This window comes from Ascaphus truei, chromosome 3 (genome assembly GCF_040206685.1).
Source record: "Ascaphus truei isolate aAscTru1 chromosome 3, aAscTru1.hap1, whole genome shotgun sequence".
NCBI lineage: Eukaryota > Metazoa > Chordata > Amphibia > Anura > Ascaphidae > Ascaphus > Ascaphus truei.
In genome coordinates this window covers 252531821-252556061 of record NC_134485.1, presented here as the reverse complement: position 1 = coordinate 252556061, position 24241 = coordinate 252531821, and the positions used below count along the sequence as shown (strand labels likewise).

The 24241-nt window shown below is 41.5% G+C and overlaps 1 long non-coding RNA gene across 2 annotated transcripts; it reads right to left on the bottom strand.

Annotated features, from left to right (window-relative positions):
- Nucleotides 1-2529: 2529 nt before the first annotated feature.
- LOC142489587 (uncharacterized) lies at nt 2530-9700 on the bottom strand. 2 transcript variants are annotated; one of them, XR_012799894.1, is made up of 5 exons: nt 9409-9700; nt 9251-9317; nt 8860-8885; nt 6026-6180; nt 2530-3483 (listed from the first exon to the last, which is right to left on the bottom strand). It is a non-coding gene; the product is annotated as an uncharacterized LOC142489587 (long non-coding RNA). The 2 variants fall into 2 exon arrangements; XR_012799895.1 differs by lacking the exon at nt 2530-3483 and adding an exon at nt 4918-5004.
- Nucleotides 9701-24241: the final 14541 nt, after the last annotated feature.

Here is a 24241-nt window from a genome sequence, read left to right as displayed (position 1 = left end):
GTGCACCGAGTGGTGTTGCTGGGAGTGGGAGTGCTGGTGCTGGGAGTGGGAGTGCTGGGAGTGGGAGTGCTGTTGTTGGGAGTGGGAGTGCTGTTGCTGTGAGTGGGAGTGCTGGTGCTGGGAGTGCTGGTGCTAGGAGTGTGAGTGCTGGTGCTAGGAGTGTGAGTGCTGGTGCTAGGAGTGGGAGTGCTGGTGCTGGGAGTGCTGCTGGTGGCGCAGTTGCTGATGGGGTGTCTGGTGGTGGCGTGCTTGCTGGTGGCCAGCTTTTGGAGGCTCTTCCATTGGAAGAAGGAGAGTCCAGTCAGCACCAGCCAAGCTCTGACCCTAAACCTGCTCGGAAGAAACGTGTGGAGAAGCCACGTAATCCTCGCTTCAATGACCAGGAAAATAGGGCTCTTGTCACTGGCATTCTGGAGCACTATGACAGTCTCTATGGACATTTAGTAGGTAAGTGTACCTTTACATTTATTATTCAAATACATGTGATCCTAGGTCATCTGAGTTTTGTTCATATGCAAATATGGGTACACAATATCTTTCTATGTTCATTAGTGTGGAAACACAGCTTTTTATCATGCCTTACAAGGACAAATAAACACAGGCGGTCAATTTGCCAGAACTGCATACAATATGAATGCAACCTTGCTTACATGTATAGGTTTAGTAGTGAATGCTCATGTGCTTCACATATTACACATAAAACAGCATGTTTGCTATCTCTTGGAACAGCTAGCAGTGTAGGAAACTGGTGCTTATATTATTATTAATTTACCTCATATCTTTTATATGTTTTTCAAGGGCGGACAAGTGCTGCAAGCAAAAAAGAAATGTGGGACACAATAGTCATTGGTGTCAATGCCTGTGGGAATAGTGTCAGGGACAAGTATCATTGTCGGAAAAGATTTGATGATATTAGGTCCAAATTGAAAAAGAAAATACAAGACCAACGCGTGCATGCTACTGGCACTGGAGGTGGGCCCACACCACAACGTCTCATATTGACTCCATTGGAGGAGCTGCTTCGGCCAAAATTACTTACCGTCGTCGTGGAAGGCTTGGCTGGTGACCGTGACATTGGAATTTATCCGTCACAATTTCCAGCAGGTGATAAATATTACTGTACTAGGCGTGTCGTTGCTTACAGTTATTTTGCATATTTACACTGCTTTTTATACTGTCTTCACAATATAAGCATACCTGCATCTATATATGTATATGTCTGATTCTGTATATATATATCTCAAAATAGACATATATGTAGTAGTCCTACTAAAAGCAGTAACTAATATAGCACGTGCCATTGCGTGCTCATTTACATGTGAATTCCCAAAATGCATAGCTGCAGTGGAAGCAATTGATGGTGGGCGAAGATGGGGAACAACAGGGTAGTACACATGTGTAACACATGTTCATGAGAAATTATTAGTAGCTACAGGTACAGAACAGAAATATGTATCATATTATTGTGTATTTTATTGATTTTACTCCGACAAACATGACATTACTGCCTATTTTAAGCATGCATCAAAGAAATTGCATGTAACGGCCTACAAACATCACTGGCACTAACACATCTATAGTTGCTTATGAAAAGGTCCATTTTTGCTTTATGTCATATACAGACAGCATAATGAGGCACACGTATCATATGTTATGTCATTGTTTTCATAACTTAAACACTGCAGATGACTACTTAGCTCATCTACCATTGTGTTAAAGCAGCTGCAATTAATATCTCATCACAGCATACTGTACACTTCAACAGAGGGGGTGGGGTTCAGCACACACACTAATTACAGCCTCATTTCACGGTCAACTTAGTTCACACCATTTTCACCTGTTTCAAGTAATTGAAAGGTGTGGCTGATTAGGCTTTTTGGGGAAGGGAATACCTTTCTTACAACCTGAATAGCACAACTGAAGTTAATCACACTCATTTGAAAGCTTAACTCTAGCTACTAAATGCCCCAACAACTCATTACTTATCAAAGCGTACGTCACACATTAGTTCACTCATATCTATAGTTGAACTACTATGAAAGACACATTATCACACACTGCATGTGTTGTCTTGTTGAGTCACAGCCACATTCAGGTGTGCCACATCTTCGATTAATGTACCACACATATCCTCTACCAAAAACAACACTTTTTGCAATATGACCACCTTCATGATAACCATTGTGAATGGTCATCTCATGATAGTTATGTACATTATGATACTGATATCACTACACAACATATGATTTTTATGTACTAATTTAATCTATTTATCCTCACGCATTACTGCAGAAACATAGTATGTTGTATGTTAGGGAACTCAAAACTTCTAAGTACACAGGCATGTACAGTGTTATTACAACTATTTATGTTCACTTTCACACACATTTTCGGTTAAGGAACTGATGTTGTTAGTTAATCATAAATACAGAACATACAATAAGTGTTTGTTCAATATTTACACATGTAAATGTAAAACTTATGTTATTGTTATATATAGTTGCCCCTGGAGGACATGTGTCACCTGAGATGGAACAAGTGTCTTCACCTGGGTCAGCCAGCTCAACACAACTAGAAGGTGAGTGTATCATTTGCTGGCCATATAATATGTGCTCTTCTATATGTTATGTTGTCATGTTCATTATTTGTTTTGCACATCTTCTTTAAATAGGATTACTTAGTGTCAGTGCAAATTAAGTGTAAGGCAACATGTATTGTGTTAGTGATGTGAACTATCATGTAGGACTTCTGAGTTTAGAGCAACTTTTCATTCATTCATATTTCATACTGAGTCCAAACATTATTCGTAAGTCAAGGTAGTTTTTAATGTGAGGTTATAAAACGTATGCTAACATGTTAGGTGTTACTTAGGACACAGTACAATTACATAGTAACACAGCATACATTAACATGCCATTTAATAATGTGTACATTTCTTTTTAGAACATCATGGTGATGAGGATGATGAGTATGATGAGGATGACGCCGCAGAAGAGACTGAAATACAATCATGTGACCATGAAGAGGTGCCAATAGAAACTGTTGTACCGCCAAATCGTCCATCAACTTCCACATACGATGCAATTGTAGCTTCAGAGGGAAAAATAGTGGACGCAGAAAATCGTCGCCATTCAGACATGATGACAGTGCTGGAAAGGATGATTGGACTGCAGGAAGAAACAGTATCACAATTGGCACATCTCCACAGAGTCTTCATTGAAGTGCCTAAACAGTTGCAAAAAATCAACACCTCATTCGAAGCATTAGTTGTTCAGCAAACACAAGCTAATTACTGGAGAATGACTAATGTACCACAATTCAACACCTCACAGCCAGGATCTGTTCATGCAGGTCAGTTTTCACCACATTCATCTGATATTCATTCACCAGGCCCAAATGTTACCGGTCAAGTAGCAGACATTGCTGTGCAGGTTCCTGACGACATCCTACCGCTGCCATCTGTACAAATTCAGCAGCTGACACCTACAAAGGAGGCCACAAAAAGAAAACACAAGCAGTTACTACTGACCAGTTTTTGGTCAAAAACAAAAAAAGACTCACATGAAACAGACCGACCATCACTTGTGCAGTGTCTACCAACTTGCTCACATGTGTCAGTGGGCACAAGCTCTGTCGGTGAGTCACTTGCCATAAGCCCTGTCCGTGAACAGTCAGTACCCACAAGCCCTGTAGGTGAGTCACTGCCCAAAAGCCCTGTAGGTGAATCGCTGCCCAAAAGCCCTGTAGGTGAATCGCTGCCCAAAAGCCCTGTAGGTGAATCGCTGCCCACAAGCCCTGTAGGTGAGTCACTGGCCACAAGCCCTGTAGGTGAGTCACTGGCCACAAGCCCTGTAGGTGAGTCACTGGCCACAAGCCCTGTAGGTGAGTCACTGGCCACAAGCCCTGTAGGTGAGTCACTGGCCACAAGCCCTGTAGGTGAGTCACTGGCCACAAGCCCTGCCCGTGAGTCACTGGCCACAAGCCCTGCCCGTGAAGTGCCAGAGGCCACTCAAAGTGGCTCTGTTGTGCCTAAAGTTGGTGGCAAAAGAAAAAGGAAAATTCAAGAGACAACAAGCAGGCCTGTTACTCGCTCGCAAAAGGAACAAAAAAAATAAATGTTATAATTCAGAAAATATGTCTTTGGCCTTGTTTTGTTGACTTCAGATTATCTAATTACTATTGTATGTATGCTGAAGACTGTGTTGTTTCCAAACTTTCAACTATGTTCTTGTACACGTGAAGTTTTGGAAATGTTAACACTCATAATTAATTGTGTTATAAATATTTATGTTTTAATCGTCTGTTCAGTAATGGTCCACCAGGAGTCAGTTGCTAAGTTTAGAGAAGCTGCCATTGACTTTGCAGCAAAACATTGCATTTGGGTGTGTTAATTGATGTAAGAATTGCATATGCATATTAGTCACATGCAATTATAAAAACACCTAAGTAAGTGCAAACATCTTTCTTGTACGTGTACAGCAGGATTATGTGTAAATTATTACTTACCTTTGCCTTGCTTGGCCATTGTAATTTTGTCCTTTAATCATTTGTGTGTTCGTTTCAATAACATCTCAGAATGTATAATAATATATATACACACACACACTGAGTGTGTGTGTGTGTGTGTGTGTGTGTGTGTGTGTGTGTGTGTGTGTGTGTGTGTGTGTGTGTGTGTGTGTGTGTGTGTGTGTGTGTGTGTGTGTGTGTGTGTGTGTGTGTGTGTGTGTGTGTGTATATATATATATATAGTACTATATATATATAGTACTATATAGTACTATATAAACTGGTATACATGTATTTTACAAACTAATACACTTCATGCTTCCTTGTGAAAACACTATTTTAATAATACAGGCCTAATGTTTGAGAAATATCCTAAGTATGAGACTCTAACAGTATTGTGCTTAAACAAATGTTTATTACTTAATTCAATCATGTTTCTCACCATTTAAATAGGTTTCATACAAGGTATACTTAATGCCATCAATGTTGTGTGTACTCCTGCAATATTAAAAAAAATAAAATATAATATATAAATATATATATATTTTTATAAGAGAGATATATTTATATATATATATATATATATACACACGTATTTAAACTCATGCAGACAGGGAGTTAACCAGACTTTCACATACACACAGAAATGTAAGCGGGGAAAAAACATTTCTTTTTGCAGGTGTGTGTTTTTACTGATATGCCTGGCTAAGAAATATTTTCACACAGTGGTCTTTGTTAGTTTTCAAAAAAACACTATGTGAACGCATTCAAAGTCTAGGGATGTTTTTCACAAACGAGATAAAAGAAGGAGAAATGTTTCTCCCACAGTCCCATATCACGAACCACAACTGTTAACCCAATTAGACAAACAAATCCAATTGGCGTTTGAAATAAGGAGTCAAAGTAGTTAGTTTTGTTGACCTTGACAAGGAAAAACAGGAGTTTGTTAGCCATTCAGCACATTCATTTTGATGAGCAAATAACACAGACCTGCACACAGCTTTTGTGCTACTCAGACATGGCTGATGAATTCGTTAACAATATTAATCCCCTTTTAGGGTATAAGTACATGATCTGTGAAGCCATCTTGAACAGTCGCGGACAGAAAGCAAGCACACGCCAAATCGATGATTTCATTCGAGCAAAATATCCTTATTACCAAGACCGTAAGCATGCACGGAATTTTAATTCCTCAATAAGATTCACTTTATCAAGTAATGACTTTTTTGAACGTGACCAGGATAAGCTACAACACACCTATGGTTTCTGGAAGATTGCCCCGGAAAAACAATTTCTCTCCTGAAAGACGGCACTTATATTGTCGTGAAAGGCATATTTATTCCTAATGGCAATAGCAATGTATCCGCTACTACTGATCCGTTTGAATCGATACGTGCTGCAATATCTGCAGCCTCCATTCCTGAAACCCACATTGTACAAGAACAAAAGTACTATGATTATGTACCAAGCCTTTCAGCTGAAAATGCATTGGAATGGGAACCCGAAGAAATGAACCTACCTCCCGACCAATTATTTGAAGAAAGCAGTGGCGATTCCTATGAGCGCATCCTGGAGGAGATATGTGTCATACTGGATTCAGCGGTTGGGTTAAGCGTGGATGAAAATGCCTTGCATTTCTGGAGCGACCAGTTGCAGCCAGGCGAAGAGTTAATTCTAGAAGAATGGTAAATATAACAATCGTTATGCGTTGACTCTGCGTTTAATTTTTTTTTTTTTTTGTAACCACCATTTTCACTTTCAATGCGTGGATACAGCGTAACATTGCAGACTGCATAACATGTAGCGATCACAAACAAATTGTTTCCTAATACAATATAGTAGAACCTGAAAGAGTAGTACACATTGCTGACGGAATAAATATACGTACTTTCCTATCCCTTTAAACATATTAGCAACATTTTTCCATTACTCTAACACATACCTGTTTTGTTATCATGCAACATCTACAACATTGAAAACCGGGTCCACCACGTATGACGTGGGACCCTTGTCATGGGCCAAGGCGTCCTTAAAAAGGATTACTGATGTAAGTCCCGCCCCCAAGCGACGTGCGCGCCTCAAAGCCTATTGGCTGTCATGTTTTGTTATAGTAACGGTAACTGCAGTGTGTGATGCGTGCGGCTCAGTGTTTGTAGGCGTACCCTGGGCGTTAGCCGAATGTTAATTGAGTGGGAGGAGTGTTAGCGTGCGTTTCACGCTGGCTTAACATGACGTCACACGTATTGCATTTGCGCATTGTGTTATCGGCCGTGCTTTCTGTTCAAACACGTCTGTTTAAAAAGAATACAGATGTACTCGTTTAGAACGAATGTAGTTTCGTTTTCATTGTATTTGAAATAAAGATGTTATGTTTACTGGTATTTTCAACATGTATTGAACGCACAACGTACGCTTTGTTTTGCGCATGCGCTAACAGTTAGTGGAGCCAAGCGTGAAGTGCGTGCGCACACAAAGATGTGCGCGCACATCTTTCAGTATACAGGCAACGTTCACTTCTTATACATAGTTATGCCTGCTACAAATTTAAAGAAACATTACATACTGATGAACAGTTTTACTTCTAACATATAAGTGACTGACGTGTGTATCTACACAATCATATAGAGCTGCGTAACGCGTTGTCACGGATGCATATCTAGTAAGGTGCCATCTTTGACCATCATGTGTTTGCTGTATTTCAGAGATGTCGGGGAAGATACAATCGGATCAATGTATGATTTCAGAAGAGTCTACCTTTATATGAGATGATTGTGAGGAGGAGCCACCGACTACTATACTACATATGGAACTAATTTTATATTGCTTGCAGCGCTTATTAACAAACAATTAAAAATGTGATACCCTTATGCCTATATTGCATAAGCACTTAATTAACATAATGATGTTGCAAAAGAGTGTCTCATGAATTTTTATTGAGTGTTCTTTAATGACTACTAACATTTTATGACATGGTGTGTTTTATATATAACAACCATTCCCACTCTGCTAACACATTTGTGTATTCTAATATGTAATGGAACGTATGACTGTCGAAACTATGTAACAATAATAATAATAATATGAGCATGTTCATGTATAGGGCTGCTAGTTGTACGCAGCGATTTACAGACACATGTTTCAGCCTGAGGTCCCTGGCCCGTGGAACGTACAAATGTTTTTTTGCCGCATGAGGCACAGGGAGATAAAGTGACTTGGCCAAGGTCACAAGGAGCCCACACCGGGAATTGAACCAGACTCCCCTGCTTCAAACTATCAGTGCCAGTGTGTGTCTTTACTCAGTGAGCCACTCCTTCTCCCAATGTAAAGGACACTTACAACCAAGTAGCCATTTATTTTTAAAATCTCTTGTTACATGGGTATGTAGATAAAATGGTTTGGGACTGTAGCAAATAATGTTACTGGCCAGATGTTATGGTCCCCTCCAATGCATGATGTTCTGAATATGACATCACCATCATGTTATGAAGTACGTTTCTGTGTATATTTCATTAACCTAACTAACTATAGTTTACTGTGTTTATTAATCGTTTAGAAATACATAGTATAGTCAATATGATGATATAAGCTACCATAATAAAGCTGGTGTTATCATTTGTCGGTGTTATACACTACCGACACACTTTATTGAAGTGTGGTCGGTACCGCAAGCCGGGAAATCTCCCGGCTTGCTAGTGGCCGCCCCTCGGCGTGCCGCGCGTCATAGACGCGCGGTCACGCATCATCGGGAGCGTGCGCCCACTGCACGCGTGTCCAGGGGCTCCCCGAGGGAGCCCTGGTGTCCCGCGATCGCGGGACAGCGGCAGGGGGTTCCGGGGGACCCGGCGGACCCGGCAGCGGTAGGGAGAGCGCCCCGATCGGAGGGCGCTCTTCCGCTGCTTCGGCGTGCGCCCGTCACACTCGGGCGCGCGCCAGGCTACTGCTGCGGCACAGAACGGGCAAATGCTCGAATAAACTGTGCCGCAGCAGTACATGGATCCTACACCAATTGATACACACACAAACAGTTGTCTTAAAAAGTGTGTCTATGCTAGTGATGAATGTGCTCCCGTAAGTAAACAAATAAGTACAGTTATCCCCTTTTCTCCAAACACCTCTATATTACATTAATGGAAATTATAAGGAAACATACATAAAATGTGATGAAATGTGAGTAATCATTTTGTAATACAATGCACATGAAACCTCAAGAGTAGCTAAATGCATATACATGATACAGAAAGTACATATATGTAACATTTGTGTTTAAACCAATATGTTGCGTTTTTAGTTCCAATAATTATAGGAAGATTGAGGTAGCCACATCTTATGAGAGTTGTCAGCAAATATACATACCATGATCAGTCATACTGCAAATATACCTATAATGCAAAGGAACAATATATAAATTGCAAACATTGACATGCCATCTTCAGTACCGTAAAGAACACATCAAAGTGTGTATTTGGTGTTAAATGTGCAACACCATGTATATTTAATGACATTCAAAATGTAAATCAGCCTGGTGTACACATCATCTGGATGTACATGTTACACTGCACCAATAACATTGTATGTAAGCATACTAGAAGCATGAATGATTATGGGCATAATATGTGTTTTGTCTTAGCATAAGGAATAACACAATGCTAAAATATTATTGCTTTGTTACCCAAGTTGTATTCACATACACACAACTAAAGTACAATTGAAGAGGGATTATATAACCTGTGCAACAATAACATACCGGTGCCACATCCCTTTGTGCACACAGCAGAGAAAAGAAAGGTGTGCAACCCATATTCATCTGTGTCCTAACAGAAGGTTATATAAAGAAACATTATTGTTAATATAACATAATTAAACTATAAAAGTAGTACTAGGAACATATGAGTTTGTACTTACAAGAAAAAAATGAATTGATGAGATTCTGTCGTGTCTGGCCACCACTGGCTGTTTGTTCATTTTCAGCAGCTACATGGGTGGGATGCTCGTCTACCAAAGCCTCAGCTAGGTCTGACTGTACATTGTGCCTGAGTGCAACATTGTGCAAAATGCAACAGGCAAGGATAATATCAGACACTTTTTGAGGCTTGTATAGAAGAGCCCCACCAGTTCTGTCCAGACACCTAAACCTGGTCTTGAGTAGGCCAAATGTCCTCTCTATAACAGATCTTGTAGATATATGGGCTGCATTGTACCTGTCCTCTGCTTCAGTTTGAGGGTTTAGCACCGGAGTCAAGAGCCACGGCCTAATTCCGTATCCTGAGTCACCTATAATGAATGGAGCACACATAAGCTGACATTAGTGATCAAATTGTACAATGCCAACATTCCTAAATCAAAATGTGTTTTGTGTTAGAACATGTAAATGTGTACTCACCCAGCAGCCAACCAGGTTCAAAATGACCCTCTTCGAACGCATGGAAGACTGAAGAGTTCCTCAGGATAGAGGAATCGTGACTGGAACCAGGGAACTTGGGTACCACATGCATTATCCTCATCGTGGCATCACATACCACCTGTACATTGAGTGAATGGTAGTGCTTCCGATTGCGGTACACATGCTCACTCTGACTAGGTGCAATCAAAGCAACATGTGTGCAATCGATTGCACCCAGCACACATGGTATCCCTGCTATATTATAAAAGCCAGTCCTGACTTCCAGCCACTCTGTCGCCTCTGTAGGAAAATGAATATAATTCCTAGCGCGTCTATTGAGTGCATAGAGAAACTGGGTCAAGGCCCGCGAGAATGTAGATTGCGAGACCCCGCCCACTATGCCCACAGTTGTCTGGTATGACGCGGAAGCAAGATAATGTAATGAGCACAGCATTTTAACAAGCCCAGGGACTGCACGACCTCTGGCTGTGAAAAAATCTAAATCTCCCCTTATCTCCTGATAAAGAGCTAAGATTGCTGCTGAACTCAAACGATAGCGACTTACAATCTCCTCCTCACTCATCCCATCTAACAGGGTTCTCTCCCTGTACAGACGCGGACGAGGCACAAGTTGTCTCCTCTGTCTTCTCCTCTGATCTCCTGTCCCTCTACCTGTCCCTCGGCCTGTCCCTCTCCCTGTCCCTGTCGTATCCGCGTCACTGTCACTGTCCCTCGGTGTGTCCCTACCTTGCCCTATATCATTCTCTTGATCAGCAAGCATGTCATAGAAAAGAATGTTCCTGCGTCTCCTAAACATTCGCAACATTTTGAAATGAGTAGCTGTGAATGAGCAGGTAATGTGCGTCCTTTAAATAGGTATGTGATGATGTCAGGTGACATAGTAAAATGCAAGGTGTTACATTAACATAATAAAGTACTTCTGTGGCAAGCTGTGTGCACTTGTTGTTCTAAGTATTTGTTGTGTGTATTCTGCAGGGAATGATGATATTTGGCAATGATGTGACGTGAAGCTTTGTACAAAGATTGCTTGCAAATAAATAGTTGCATGTGCAATGCATGTAACACTTGTGAACGCAAGAGTCAGTCATGTAATGAGACAAAAAGGCTGAGATTGACGTGGGAAAAGTTTTGTGTAACATGTGTAATTATCCATGTTATTGTGACATGTTGGCAACAATGAATAGTCGTGTGCATATGCATGCATTTGTGTAAGGAGGATAGTTGCTATAGAATGAGTTTACAAGGTGTCCCAATGCTGAATTACTGTACATGTGTGTATAAGTTAGGTTGAAGTGCTTGTAATGCAACGGTTACAATGTAAACATGCAATGTGATTGAGCGTCCAAGAAGTGACGTCATGAAAATAGGGAGGACCCAAACGTAGATGTAAACATGAGAAGACAGATGTACATGAAGGTTTAAAGATGCGTGACACATTACAAGCATTGTGTAATGTAAAGGAACATGAATATACGGTGTATGTGTGACATGTGTGACATCATGTAAATAATTGTCGCTGAGTTGAGTAAAATGTGTGATATGATGTGAGGTTCTCCTTTAAGAGTGTAGTATAGTATTTTCCCTTGCCACATCATCACATGATGAGTAATGTGACCCGCAAATGCTGAAAACATGTAAAAGTCGAATGTTATGCAAATAAGACACATCAGCTGTGACACAATGCAGGGAATGCCCCCACACTGTAATGCAAATCCCCCTTGTATTGTGAGCAATGAAACGTAAACAGTACTATACTGTTATACGTCCCCGCTCCATTGACTTCCATTGATGTACAGAAGATTTTTTTTTTCTAAGTGCCGTTCCGGCAGCCTTAGCGATCGTTCTCCCGTCCAAAATGCCAACTTTAGTTGGCGGGAGAAATCGGCCATAACATCTCAATTTCGTAGTGCCGATCAGCCCCGATAAGCTGTTTTTTTTTGTTGAATCCAGCCGATTTAAAAAAGTGGCGATCAGTGTCGAAAACAGGCTTATCGGCAGCCGACTGGCCATAACCAAATTATCGGCTCCGAAACCTGGCGATATGAAGCACTTATCGGCGCTTACTGAATCTCAAACCCAATTTTGGCTATAAAATGGCCATATTTCCCTTATCAACGCTTACTGCATGAGGCCCTTAGTATGTTTAGATCTCTAATATTGTATACAGGGCATACTTATTCCTGTTTACTTTTTTAGACTTTTTTCTAATATCAAATATGTGATGATCAGATCAGTCTTAAAAAAGTATTGCAACGTGTTTAATGTTTTCACTCAATCAATACCTAATTAAATGATGTATGCGAGTGTATAGAGAATTTGTTCAGATATCAGTTCTATTCATTCTACTGGACCATGAGTAACTTATATAAAGAATAGTTTGGGCATAGAGAGATTTAGAATTGGAAACGCTTGAAGCCTCACTTTATTTATAGTCAGTGACTAATTGTCAGAAAATCCACAGAACATGGCTATGTATGAAATCTGATAGCATTACTGTAGTTATTTCTCGTGTCAGAGCAGATTTCCTTTAAATGGCATGCTAGTCATTGGTAGCTCCAATGTTTCCTTGCAAATGAGAAAAATGAAAATACCAGTCTTACTTCATTAGTTTTTCCTTATGTAAGAAGAACTGATCATGCATAAACAGTTTATTTATCTTAAGTAAAAACTAATAACATCTCCCAGCTACTGTAGAGTATACGTTAAAGAGCTATTATTCTTTTACATTCCAACAGGCACAGTATTTCTTATTTTTCAAACCTGAATAGAACCTTCCAAAAACTTTCTCTGACCTATCTTCCTCCTGAAGCCCTAATCGATTTCTGGCTGTAAATTAATTATGTGGTTTATTTATCTACTCTACAAGTACTCGCTAAATTGCTTTCACAGTATAAAACAGCACTTGTTCATTAAGTGAGTACAGCTTTGTGCATGACAACAGGTTAATGGGACAAAACAACTCAATTTAAGAAAGTCAACAATTTTGATCCAAGAAACTGGTTTCAGAATCTAACACATTCCACATTCCCATCTCACATCTGGAATTTAAATGCACAAAAGTTTTCTTTCATATAAAACTGTTTATTGTTCTGCTAGATTGATGCAGTTAATATTGGCTTTCAAGATGACAGATTAGCATCAGCAGTTAATCAGGGTTATTAGCAGATAAATATCTTTAATTTAATCACTACAGTAATTTATTTTCCAATAATAAGATTTGCAAATGAAAGTGATTAAGTAATTAGCCTGCATCTCTGAAACTTGCAATTCCTCTAAGCTCTGTTTGTCTGGCTATTCCCAAATATTTTACTGTTTAATTGAAGTCACTGTGTTTATTTTTCAATCTTCTCTTCCTTTTTTTTTTGTGAGTGAGATTAATTTCCCTCTTTTGTGAGATTAATTTGTTCTAGTGCAAAATCAAAATCCTCGGTGACCTTAACATCAATCTGCTATTCTACTGGTAATAGCCTCTTTGTAATAATTGTATAAAATTTCCAACTAAATCATCTTTTTAAGTGTAGTACACCAAAAGGATACATACTTTACATGAACAATTTTCATGGAGACATTTTTTTACGCAGTTGATAAAATAGAGTACATATTTTGCTTCCTCTTACAGGGACATGTTTGAAGGATCCCTTTGTTGAATGTGCCCTTGGGCAACAGACTTGCTTTACTCCTATATGGTTACTGTTGCCTCCCTAAATGTGACATAAAAGCTGGTGAAGACTTGAGGAAAGAAAAAAAAAGAACATTTATGAAAACCAGGAAAAATGTGGAAATTACTTCCATGTGTAGCACATGACTTGGGTACAGATCTGCGGACGTTGCTGAGTTTGACCCCTTCATAGCGTGCCAGCTTACTGCAAAAGTCACTGCTATTAAGTGAATGTCTAATTTTTATTGCCACTCAACTAACTTCAAAGCATATGATGTTGCCAAACATAATTCTGCTGTAGGTACAGTATTTCGAGGTGCAGAGCAAACAGTTCTTAAATAATTTTCTCATTACATTAGAGATCCAATTAATATAAGGATATTGCATTTCAAGAGACATTTTACAAGCTTATTAAAACAATATTTTGGTGAATTTAGTTTTTGTTCTCTCAAAATATAATGTAACATTTCTCTAATATGTAATAGATTAAAGTTTGTTCAGTGTTCTTTATATGCTGTTTTTCAATTATAAGCTACATTCTGTCATTTACAAGTGCACGTCCAATTATTTTCTCATTTCCATAAATTCCTACCTTTTATGAAATGATATATGCAATTTAATGCAAGGGGCGGAGTTTAGCGATAATGGCAAAAGAACTATAAGGAATAGATTCACTAAGTTCAATTAAATCAGGGAACAGAATGTGACGTTACCTAAAACAGGAGTGGACGTTATGATCCCTGACTTAATGCTGCATCCAAATAGCTAATTATCTGTAAAACAATAGCCATACTCCGCTTATTAACATAGGTTTAATGTCACATTACAAAGCTGTAGCACGTATGTGTGTTAAACGTGTCAATGCACATGCGTTATGTGTATGCGTTAACATAAAATGGCATACATGAGCAATTAGAAATTCACTGTGTATGTCTGTTAACAAAACAGATCTCCGAAAAGGCTTTTTCGACCTGGTTAATTGGGGCCACTTATTTGAAGTACTGAGTAGATTTGGTATTACAGGGAACGTTCAGGATGCAATCAAAACAATTTATACTAACCCATAGACCAGAATATTGGGGCATGGATTTATTGCTGACTTTTTTACAGTGGAAAAAGGCACTAGATATGGGTGCCCATTGTAACCGCTGCTAGTCGCCCTAGTACTAGAACCTTTGGCCATAAAGTTAAGAAATTAAAACAAATTTCAGGGAAAAACCTATGGACAGAGAGGTAAAACTTGCCCTTTTTGCAGTTGACATGCTTCTATTTGGAACTAGCCATGGGAGAACCATTCCAGAAATCTGCAGCATTATAGAAAATTATAGCTCATTTTCAAAGTACGAGACTAATTTTGAAAAATCAGAGTTATTACAATTAAAACAGATTAATGTTAATATAGAAAATAAATTACCTACTCATAGTAAGTTTAAGGTGTCAAAAATAAATGATATTAAATACATTGGAATATATTTATTGGCCAAAATTGAAAATTATCCACCAATATTCAAGAACATTGTTAAACTTCTGGAGACATGGACAAATATGAATATTTAATTGTTAGGAAGATGTGCAGGGATAAAATGAATTATTTTACCAAAACTAGTATGTCAATGAAAATGCTCCTATTATTAATCTCAAGTAAGGATGTCAACATAAGAGTTGTAGCCCTGTGTAGTTTTGGGGTTATATGTATTTCTCCTCCTGTGCAATAATCCCTGTTAAGAGCAGGTTTGCCAGGAGTAATCATGGGGTTTGCCCTCACACTCCTGTGCTGTGTAGTATCTGGTGAAGGTAGTGTCAACAGGCTCTGTGTCTAATTACAGTGGCACAGGGTGGTGCCTATTGGAGCTATTTAGTGCACAGCATTTCCTGTATTTAGTAGTGTCTCACCCCACCTGAGTGAGACAGGTCTGACGCAGCAAACTGTCAAGGCTTTGGAAGCTTTTGTGGCCCTCCCTTAGGGGAGAGGTGTGGGCAGGCTACCCCACTTACTCCACTAGGAGTAGTGTTCAGGGACTTCCTTTGGGTTGGCAACCTGAGATGAGCGGCTAAAAGACCCGCCGCTATGATGGGCAGTTTGCAAGTGCTGATGTTAATAAAGGATGCCAAAGATAAAGATCGCTTCTGTCCTGATTGTGGAGTCATTTGGGAAGAAGGTGTGCACAGAGGTTCTCTTTCAGAGACTCCTCCCTACTACGCTGGGGGTCTGGAAGAGATGGAGGCGCTGTACCATGAGTGAGTATAACTCAGCACTACCTCATAAGCCAGTCCTGATGCCATCCCCCATACCATTGAGGGAGACTCAGGGATTCTGTAAGTCATCAGGTGCACCACACTACACTACATATAATAGGGGTCAGTTTCCACAGAAGGGGGTCAACATAAGATTGGGCCAGGGAAACTCCGTTACAGAGTGTTACAACATTTTTATGGAGAAATAAAAAATACAGTATCCATTTAGAAAAGTTATTTGTTCCCAGAAAAAAAAGTGGAATAAATCTCCCTAATATTCAGTTATTTAATAGAATTTCAATTTTTGGAATGCTACAGAATGGATATTAGGAAATAATAACTATATTAATGGGGAATTAGAAATAGAATTGTTAAAGCTACACTCTGTTGTTGCCCTTCTGTTACGCCGGTGCTGCCCGCAGACCAGACCCGTCCCTTATACTGAGGTGTGGGACGTATATGAGCATGCACCCGCAGCAAAAGGAGCATGTCCGGAGTGTGGTGTTTTTAGGCGGTGCCAGGCCAGGTGGTGTTAGCTTTAGCAATACTTGCTGGTACCGGTAAAGAAGTGCCGTCGTCGTTGCCGTTAGCCAAGGTCAGGGATTGGAGAATTCCGGAAGGTCGGGGTCCAAGCAGGGATCGAGAGCCAGAGATTGACGTCCGCCAAGTCGTGACCTGAGTGAATAAAGAGAGAAAGTGCCAGCGTAGTGATCCACAAGTGGAGACTATATCGAGCGATGTGGGAATGGTAGGACAAGCATAATATAGTGAGGCTGGTGAATTGGAGGAGGGGTGGACCTGGAGGAGTGCATGGAGCTGTCCAGGATAGGTCCCCTTGATTGGCAGGCAGGTGAGATAGTTTGGTCTGGGGAAATAGCCTGTTTGTGCGTGAATGTCTTTAAGAGGTACCCACAACCTTTCTTCGGGTCCAAAACCCTTCCAATGGACCAAGAAGTGGACCTTACCTCTCGAAAGATGGGAATCTAGTAAAGCTTGAACCTCGTACTCTTCGTTGCCCTGTACAATCACTGGGTCTGGTTTAAGAGTGTGGTCTGGAAAGAGGGCACTGGAGATGAATGGCTTGAGAAGCGAAGTGTAAAAGACATTCGGGATTCTCATGCTTTGAGGTAATTGAAGTCGGAAGGAGACCGGGTTTACCTGCTCCATGATAGGAAAAGGACCCAGAAACCTAGGTGCCAATTTGGGGGAAGGGGTCTTGAGATGGATATTCTTGGTCGATAGCCAAATCTTGTCCCCGGGTTAGTAGTTGGGTGCAGGTCGGCGATGATGATCATCCTGGGTTTTAGACGTCAGAGAGGCCTTTTGAAGTGCCGATTGAATTCTAGACCAAGAGTCCTGTAGGAGGGAGATGTGTTCGTCCATGGCTGGTACTCCAGAGGAGATATTAGAAATAGGTAGGCTAGCTGGGTGGAATCCGTAATTGATAAAGAAAGGTGTCTCACGAGTGGACTCGTTCCTGGAGGAATTAAAGGCATACTCAGCCCAGGGAAGTAATTCCGCCCAGTCATCCTGTTAATCAGAGACAAAGCACCTTAAATACTTCTCGAGAGATTGGTTAACCCTCTCGGTCTGTCCATTAGATTGGGGGTGATATCCCGAAGAAAAGGAGGAAGCAATGCCCAGTCTTCTGGTGAAGATCCTCCAAAAAAATTTAAACAAATTGAGAGCCACGATCCGACACGAAGGATGTGGGTATACCATGGATCCGAAAAATTCTTTGGAGAAGATATCGGCTAGGGTGGGTGAGGAGGGTAATCCTTTGAGAGGAATAAAATGTGCCATCATGGAAAACCAATCCACCACTACTAGAATGGTGTTCATGCCATTCGACCTAGGCAATTCAACAATAAAGTCCATGGATATATGTGACCAGGGGCGCTCCGGAATGGGTAAAGGTACAAAGTAGACCATGGGGTTTCTGACGAGGAATTTTATTGTGTGCACATACCGGACAGGCCCGTGTATATTCAAGAATGGATTTGGTCATATTGGGCCACCAGAAGTTGCGATGGATGAGATCCAAAGTTTTCTTGAATCCGGAAAGCATGTCCCCAATCGAGTATCTCAGGAATGAACTTGGGCTCTACGTACAAGGTGTCCTTCAGAACCTCAAGACCAGTCGGAAGGTGTTTTTGGGACTTGATGATTTTCTCAAGATTCTTGAACGCAGCGACTGCGATGATTCTTTGTTTAGGAAGGATGGACTCTGTGTTTTTTTCCGGTCTCTCTTCAGAAGAGTATTGTCTAGAGAGGGCATCTGCCTTGACGTTTTTGGTGCCGGGAATGTATGACAGAATAAAGTTAAACCTGGAGAAAAATAACGACCAGCGAGCTTGGCGGGGACCTAAGCGGCGGGCATTCTCGATGTATAACAAGTTTTTGTGGTCTGTGAGAATCGTGAATGGCTCTTTTGACCCCTCCAGAATATGCCTCCATTCTTGAAGAGCCAATTTGACAGCCAAAAGTTCCCTATTGCCCACATCGTAGTTTCTTTCCGCTGGAGAAAACTTCTTAGAGAAGAACCAGCAAGGGTGAAGTTTGTACTGGGGAGAAAATCTCTGAGATAGAACCGCGCCAGCCCCACAGTCCGAAGCGTCAACCTCTAGGGTGAATGGAAAATTAATGTTCGGATGTCGGAGGATGGGGGCAGAGACGAAAGCTTGCTTCAATGCTTTGAAAGCTGTGACTGCCTCGGGAGACCAAGACGAAGGATCTGCACCTTTTTGGGTCAGTGCGGTGATAGGAGCGATGATGGTGGAAAAATTGCAAATAAATTTCCGGTAATAGTTAGAGAATCCTAAAAATCGCTGAATAGATTTGAGGGAATCGGGTTGCGGCCAATCCACTACGGCTTTAAGTTTCTCTGGGTCCATGGCCAAGCCCCTGTTGGAGATAATGTACCCAAGAAAGGAAGTGGTAGACTGGTGAAAAAGGCATTTCTCCATTTTGGCAAACAACCGGTTCTCTCGGAGGCGACAGAGCACAAACTTTGTATGGATGATATGGTCCTGTAAGTTCTTTGAAAAAATAAGGATGTCATCCAGATAGACGATTACAAAGCGGTTAAGTACATCCCGAAAGATATCATTGATAAAGTCCTGAAAGACCGCTGGTGCGTTACATAAACCGAAGGGCATCACAAGATATTCGTAGTGTCTGCTACGGGTGTTGAAGGCAGTTTTCCACTCTGTGCCCTCCCGGATGTGGATGAGATTATATGCCCCACGAAGGTCAAGTTTGGTAAAGAGGTTGGCCCCTTGAAGTCTATCGAAGATTACGGAGATGAGTGGGAGTGGATAACGATTATTCACCGTAATGTGGTTCAGGCCCCGGTAATCAATACACGTTCTGAGAGTACCATCCTTCTTCTTAACGAAGAAGAATCCAGCCCCCGCGGGAGAGTTGGAATGACATATAAAGCCCCGCTTCAAGTTCTCGCGAATATATTTATCCATGGTTTCCATCTCGGGCAACGAGAGAGGGTAGGATTTAGATTTGGGCAAGGTGTATCCAGGTACCAGGTCAATCGGACAGTCGTATGAACGATGAGGGGATAGGAGCTCAGATTGCGTTTTGCTAAAAACATCCAAAAATTCTGCGTAAGGGGAGGGTAATTACCTTTTAGGATTGGATGTGTTAGCTAGTAAATGAGGCGGACGTTCCGTAGACGAAGAAGATTCCTCTGACCTTGACCTCCAAATAATGGGATTAGGAGAAACCCAATCGATGTGCGTATTGTGCTTCTGCAATCGGTGCAGGCCAAGTGTGACCGGTGTACCAGGAGCATGAATCACGTCAAAGTCCAGGGTTTCATTGTGGGAGTGAGAAGAAATGGTGATGGGTCCGGTCTCCAAGGAGATATATGCTGGGGTGAGTGTCCGATTATCAATCCCAACCAAGGCAACGTGGCACCTCTTTTTAGAGAGTGGGTTCTGATTCTGTTCAGAGAAGGTCTGGTCCATGAAGTTCCCTCCTGCGTCGGATTTGATAAATGCTGCTGTGGAGGTGCGGAATGTAGGACCAGAGAGGGAAACGGGAATGGTCAATTTCTTTGGAAGTTCCCTCCTGGAAAGGGGACAAGAAGATTTAGCACCTAGAGACAGCCCCTTCGTACTCACTGGGTTTGGTCATTTCCCAGAGATGGTGGACAGTCACGGGTCAGATGCTCAGAAGATCCGCAAGCGTAACACGACTCTCTGGTTGGGCGCTATTGTCGTAAGGGTACTAGAGGACGCTGGACTCTGAGTTGCATCGGCTCCGGAGCTTCCAGAGCGAGCAGCGGGGAGGAGGCAGGTCCCGAGGTAGTAGAGAATCTGGAAAAAGGAGCACGGAAAGGCGTAGACCGGGGTTGCTGGCGCTGAGCGCGGCGTACCTGAAGTCGCTGATCCATACGAATGGCTTGGGAGATAAGGTCCTCCAGAAGTCCTGGCCTGGGTTGAGAAGCAAGTTCGTCCTTCACCGAATCCGATAAGCCTCTCCAGAAGACAGAGACTAAAGCCTCCTGATCCCATCGCGTCTCAGCTGCTATTGTCCTGAACTCCAAGGCGTATTGGGCCACAGGCCGACGTCCCTGTGAAAGCTGTAGCAGGGAGTCAGAAGCAGTCTCTTGGCATGCGGGGGTATCGAAGACCTGTCGGAAATCTCGTCTAAAGGCTGAGTAATCACGTGTAATATCGGGACGCAGTTCCCAGATCGGGGAGGCCCATGCCAGTGCATTACCTGTGAGCAGGCTGTAAACGTAAGCCACCTTTTTACGACCAGTGGAATACTGTTGCAGAGCCATCTCAAACTGGATCTCGCATTGATAGAGAAAACCACGACAGGCGTGCGGATCCCCCGCGTAGGGCTTCGGAGCCGGAATCTTCGGACCTGGGGACGAAGTGGATACCAGATGTGACTGCGCCGGCGGTGCAGCCACAGGTGGTGCCTGAAGAGAAAGGTCCTGTACCTGTTGGGAGAGGAGAGCCACTTGATCCGTTAAGGGCTTGTACATGGCCGTCATCATAGAGGCCATGTCAGTCTGGTCTGCATCTTGTGGGCTCGACATAATGTTACGCCGGTGCTGCCCGCAGACCAGACCCGTCCCTTATACTGAAGTGTGGGACGTATATGAGCACACACCCGCAGCAAAAGGAGCGTCTCCGGAGTGTGGTGTTTTTAGGCGTTGCCAGGCCAGGTGGTGTTAGCTTTAGCAATACTTGCCGGTACCGGTAAAGAAGTGCCGTCGTCGTTGTCGTTAGCCAAGGTCAGGGATTGGAGAATTCCGGAAGGTCGGTGTCCAAGCAGGGATCGAGAGCCATAGATTGACATCCGCCAAGCCAAGTCGTGACCTAAGTGAATAAAGAGAGAAAGTGCCAGCGTATTGATCCACAAGTGGAGACTATGGGCCTCATGCAGTAAGCGCCAAAAAATTGCTCTCACCAACTGTTCCTTATCTACATGATGTTGCCGATTTTCCCTCGCAGTATGCAATAAGTGCCGAATCCCTTCCGAATCAAGCTGAAAACATTTGTTCCCACTATGGCGATGATTTGCCAATCATACACAGGTGTATCGGCGTGCATGGCGAGGTGGTGTTAGATTCGCCAATGTAACTTCTTGCTGAATCTGCCGAAGCAAGCATGTTTTTGATTGAGCGGCCCATTTAAAGGCAGCGTGTATTTTTATATATTCTCTGTGTTGTTGGGAGAGAGAGAGAGACACACAGAGCTGGGCGATTTGCATATTTCATATTGACAGAGAGAGTTGCTGTGTATTGTGATAGGTTTTTCCTGTGTTGTTTTGTTAACATCATTGTGTTGTTTTCTGTTTGTAAGTGTTCAGTGCGATTGTGTTTAAATTTCTTTTCTGTTCTTTGTGAGTGCTATAGGTATGGCCGAAAGGCGTGGGAGGAGTGATGCTGGTGTGAGTGGTACTGGTAGTCGTGTGAGTACGTGTCTGAGTGAACATAGGATTCAGGGGAGTGATGTTGCTGTGAGTGCAAGTGGTGTTGCTGGGAGTGCGAGTGTTGTTGCTGTGAGTGCGAGTGCTTGTGGTGGCTCTGTTGCTGGTGCTGCTGGGGTGTCTGTTGCTGGTGCTGCTGGGGTGCCTGTTGCTGGTGGTGCTGGGGTGTCTGGTGGTGGGGTGGTTGGTGGTGGGCCGCTTTTGGAGTCTCTTCCATTGGAAGAAGGAGAGTCCAGTCAGCAGCAGCCAAGCTCTGTGGCTGCACGTGGTTGGAAGAAACGTGTGGAGCGGCCACGTAATCCTCGTTTCAATGATGAGGAAATCAGAGTTCTTGTCACAGGGATTTTGGAGCACTATGACTCTCTGTATGGGCATTTAGTAGGTAAGTCAATCTTTGCATTGATTGTTCAAAGACATTTTATCCTATCTCATGTGACATGTGTTAATATCAAACTATTAATCTCTAATATCTATCAATTAAAGTTAATTGTTACAACATAATCCTTCATGCTTTATAACAACCATAACAATCAGTTAAAAAAGTTTGCCAATGTTCATAGAATATTCATGCAAGCTTCCTTAAATTTGTATGTTTCCACGTAAATGCTCATGTGGTACACATATTCAACCTAAACCAGCATGTTATGTATCTCTTTGAACAGGTAGCAGTTTTGTAATATGTTCGTCTTTCTATTAATTAGTAAGGTCATATATTTTGTATGTCTTTCAAGGACGGACAAGTTCAGCCTCAAGAAAAGAAATGTGGGAGCAAATAACATTGTCTGTGTCTGTGTGTGGGAATCATGTCAGGGACCGCACGAATTGTCGGAAGAGATTTGATAATATCAAGGCCAATTTAAAAAAAAAAATCCAAGCACAATGGATGCATGCTTCTGCCACTGGAGGTGGGCCGCCAGCACAAGCTCTAATCTTAACTCCATTGGAGGAGCAGATTCGTGAAAAATTTCTTCCTGTCGTCGTGGAGGGTTTGCCAGGGGACAGAGATATCGGAATTTATTCATCTCAATTTCCAGCAGGTGACAAATGTACTGTACTACGTGTGTCGTATGTTACAGTTGTTATCTATCTTTCCGCTGAAACTTATTGTTTGTTCCAAATATAAGCATACCTACATATATATCTGTATATATGTCTCTCTCTCTCTCTCTCTATATATATATATATATATATATATATATATATATATCTCTCTCAATGTATATCGATATATATATATATATATATCTATATATATATATATAGTTGTCAAAAAATATATATATATATAAATATATATATATATATATAATATCTATGTGTGTTTGGAAACATGTATTGGCTCAGATATCGTGGCTTACATCATTAGGAGTCAACATACACCACTTGACAAGCATGAAGGGATTATGTGTAATGATCTTCCAAATAACACACACTGCAACCTTCTACTTTACAAAGCATTCAACATCTTTCCCCTATAGTTGAAAGCTGAATGTATGTTCGAATATTTTTACAAACAATGGCTTAACATGCATAAGCACAAAGCACACCCGCAGTCATCCTTTGTCACAGTAATATTTAACATCACTTTGTTCTTCGTTATACTGTGTCTGTGCACACAAAAGCATAATTCACTATTTCATGTATGTGTCGATCCATATATACATATAATATATATACATTTGTGATAATCTATGTTACACCTCTAAACAGGCCCTTACTGCGTAATAAAGTCCTGCATGGAATATTGTCAATTGAAAGGTGAACATGAATAATTTTCACAAACACATTCCGTTATGTAATATGAAAGCTCTTTTTTCTCTTCATGTAGTCTAATGTGAGCATAAATAGGAACATGTGCCATATGGTATTTAATTGTGTTCATATGTAGCTCACTTCATATTTGTATTTCGCTCATGTACCGGTGTGTGAAACCAGCTGCAATTAATATGTAATCACAGCATAGAGGTGAACAGAGGGGGGGTGTCAGGCAGAGAGCCAGCTCACAGGGTCATGGTAGGGTCAAGTCTTGTGGGAGGGTTTACAGGTGGGAGAATCAGCTCAGGGGTCATGGTGGTGTCAAGTTTTGGGGGAGGGCTTACAGTTGTTACACGCTGACAAGTTGAACAGAAGTTCATCACATTCATTTGAAATGGTAATTATCTTACTACTTTCAAACACATTCCACGATATATTAAAATGTACGTTACTCATTCTTTCAGTTATACATTATTGTAACGTTATAGATACACAACCTTCTCACACCAGTACCATCTGTGAGCGACACACTGCATGTGTTGCTGTGTGTCAGCCACATTGAGCGCTACACCTGCTTCTCTTAAATGTTCTGACAGATCTCTAAAAACATTCATAAACATTTCCACAATTAGGTGCTGAATTATAAGCAGAGTCAATTTTGCTTTCATGGCAGTGATCTACATTATTATAGCTATATTAATACCCAACATATGCAGTGTATA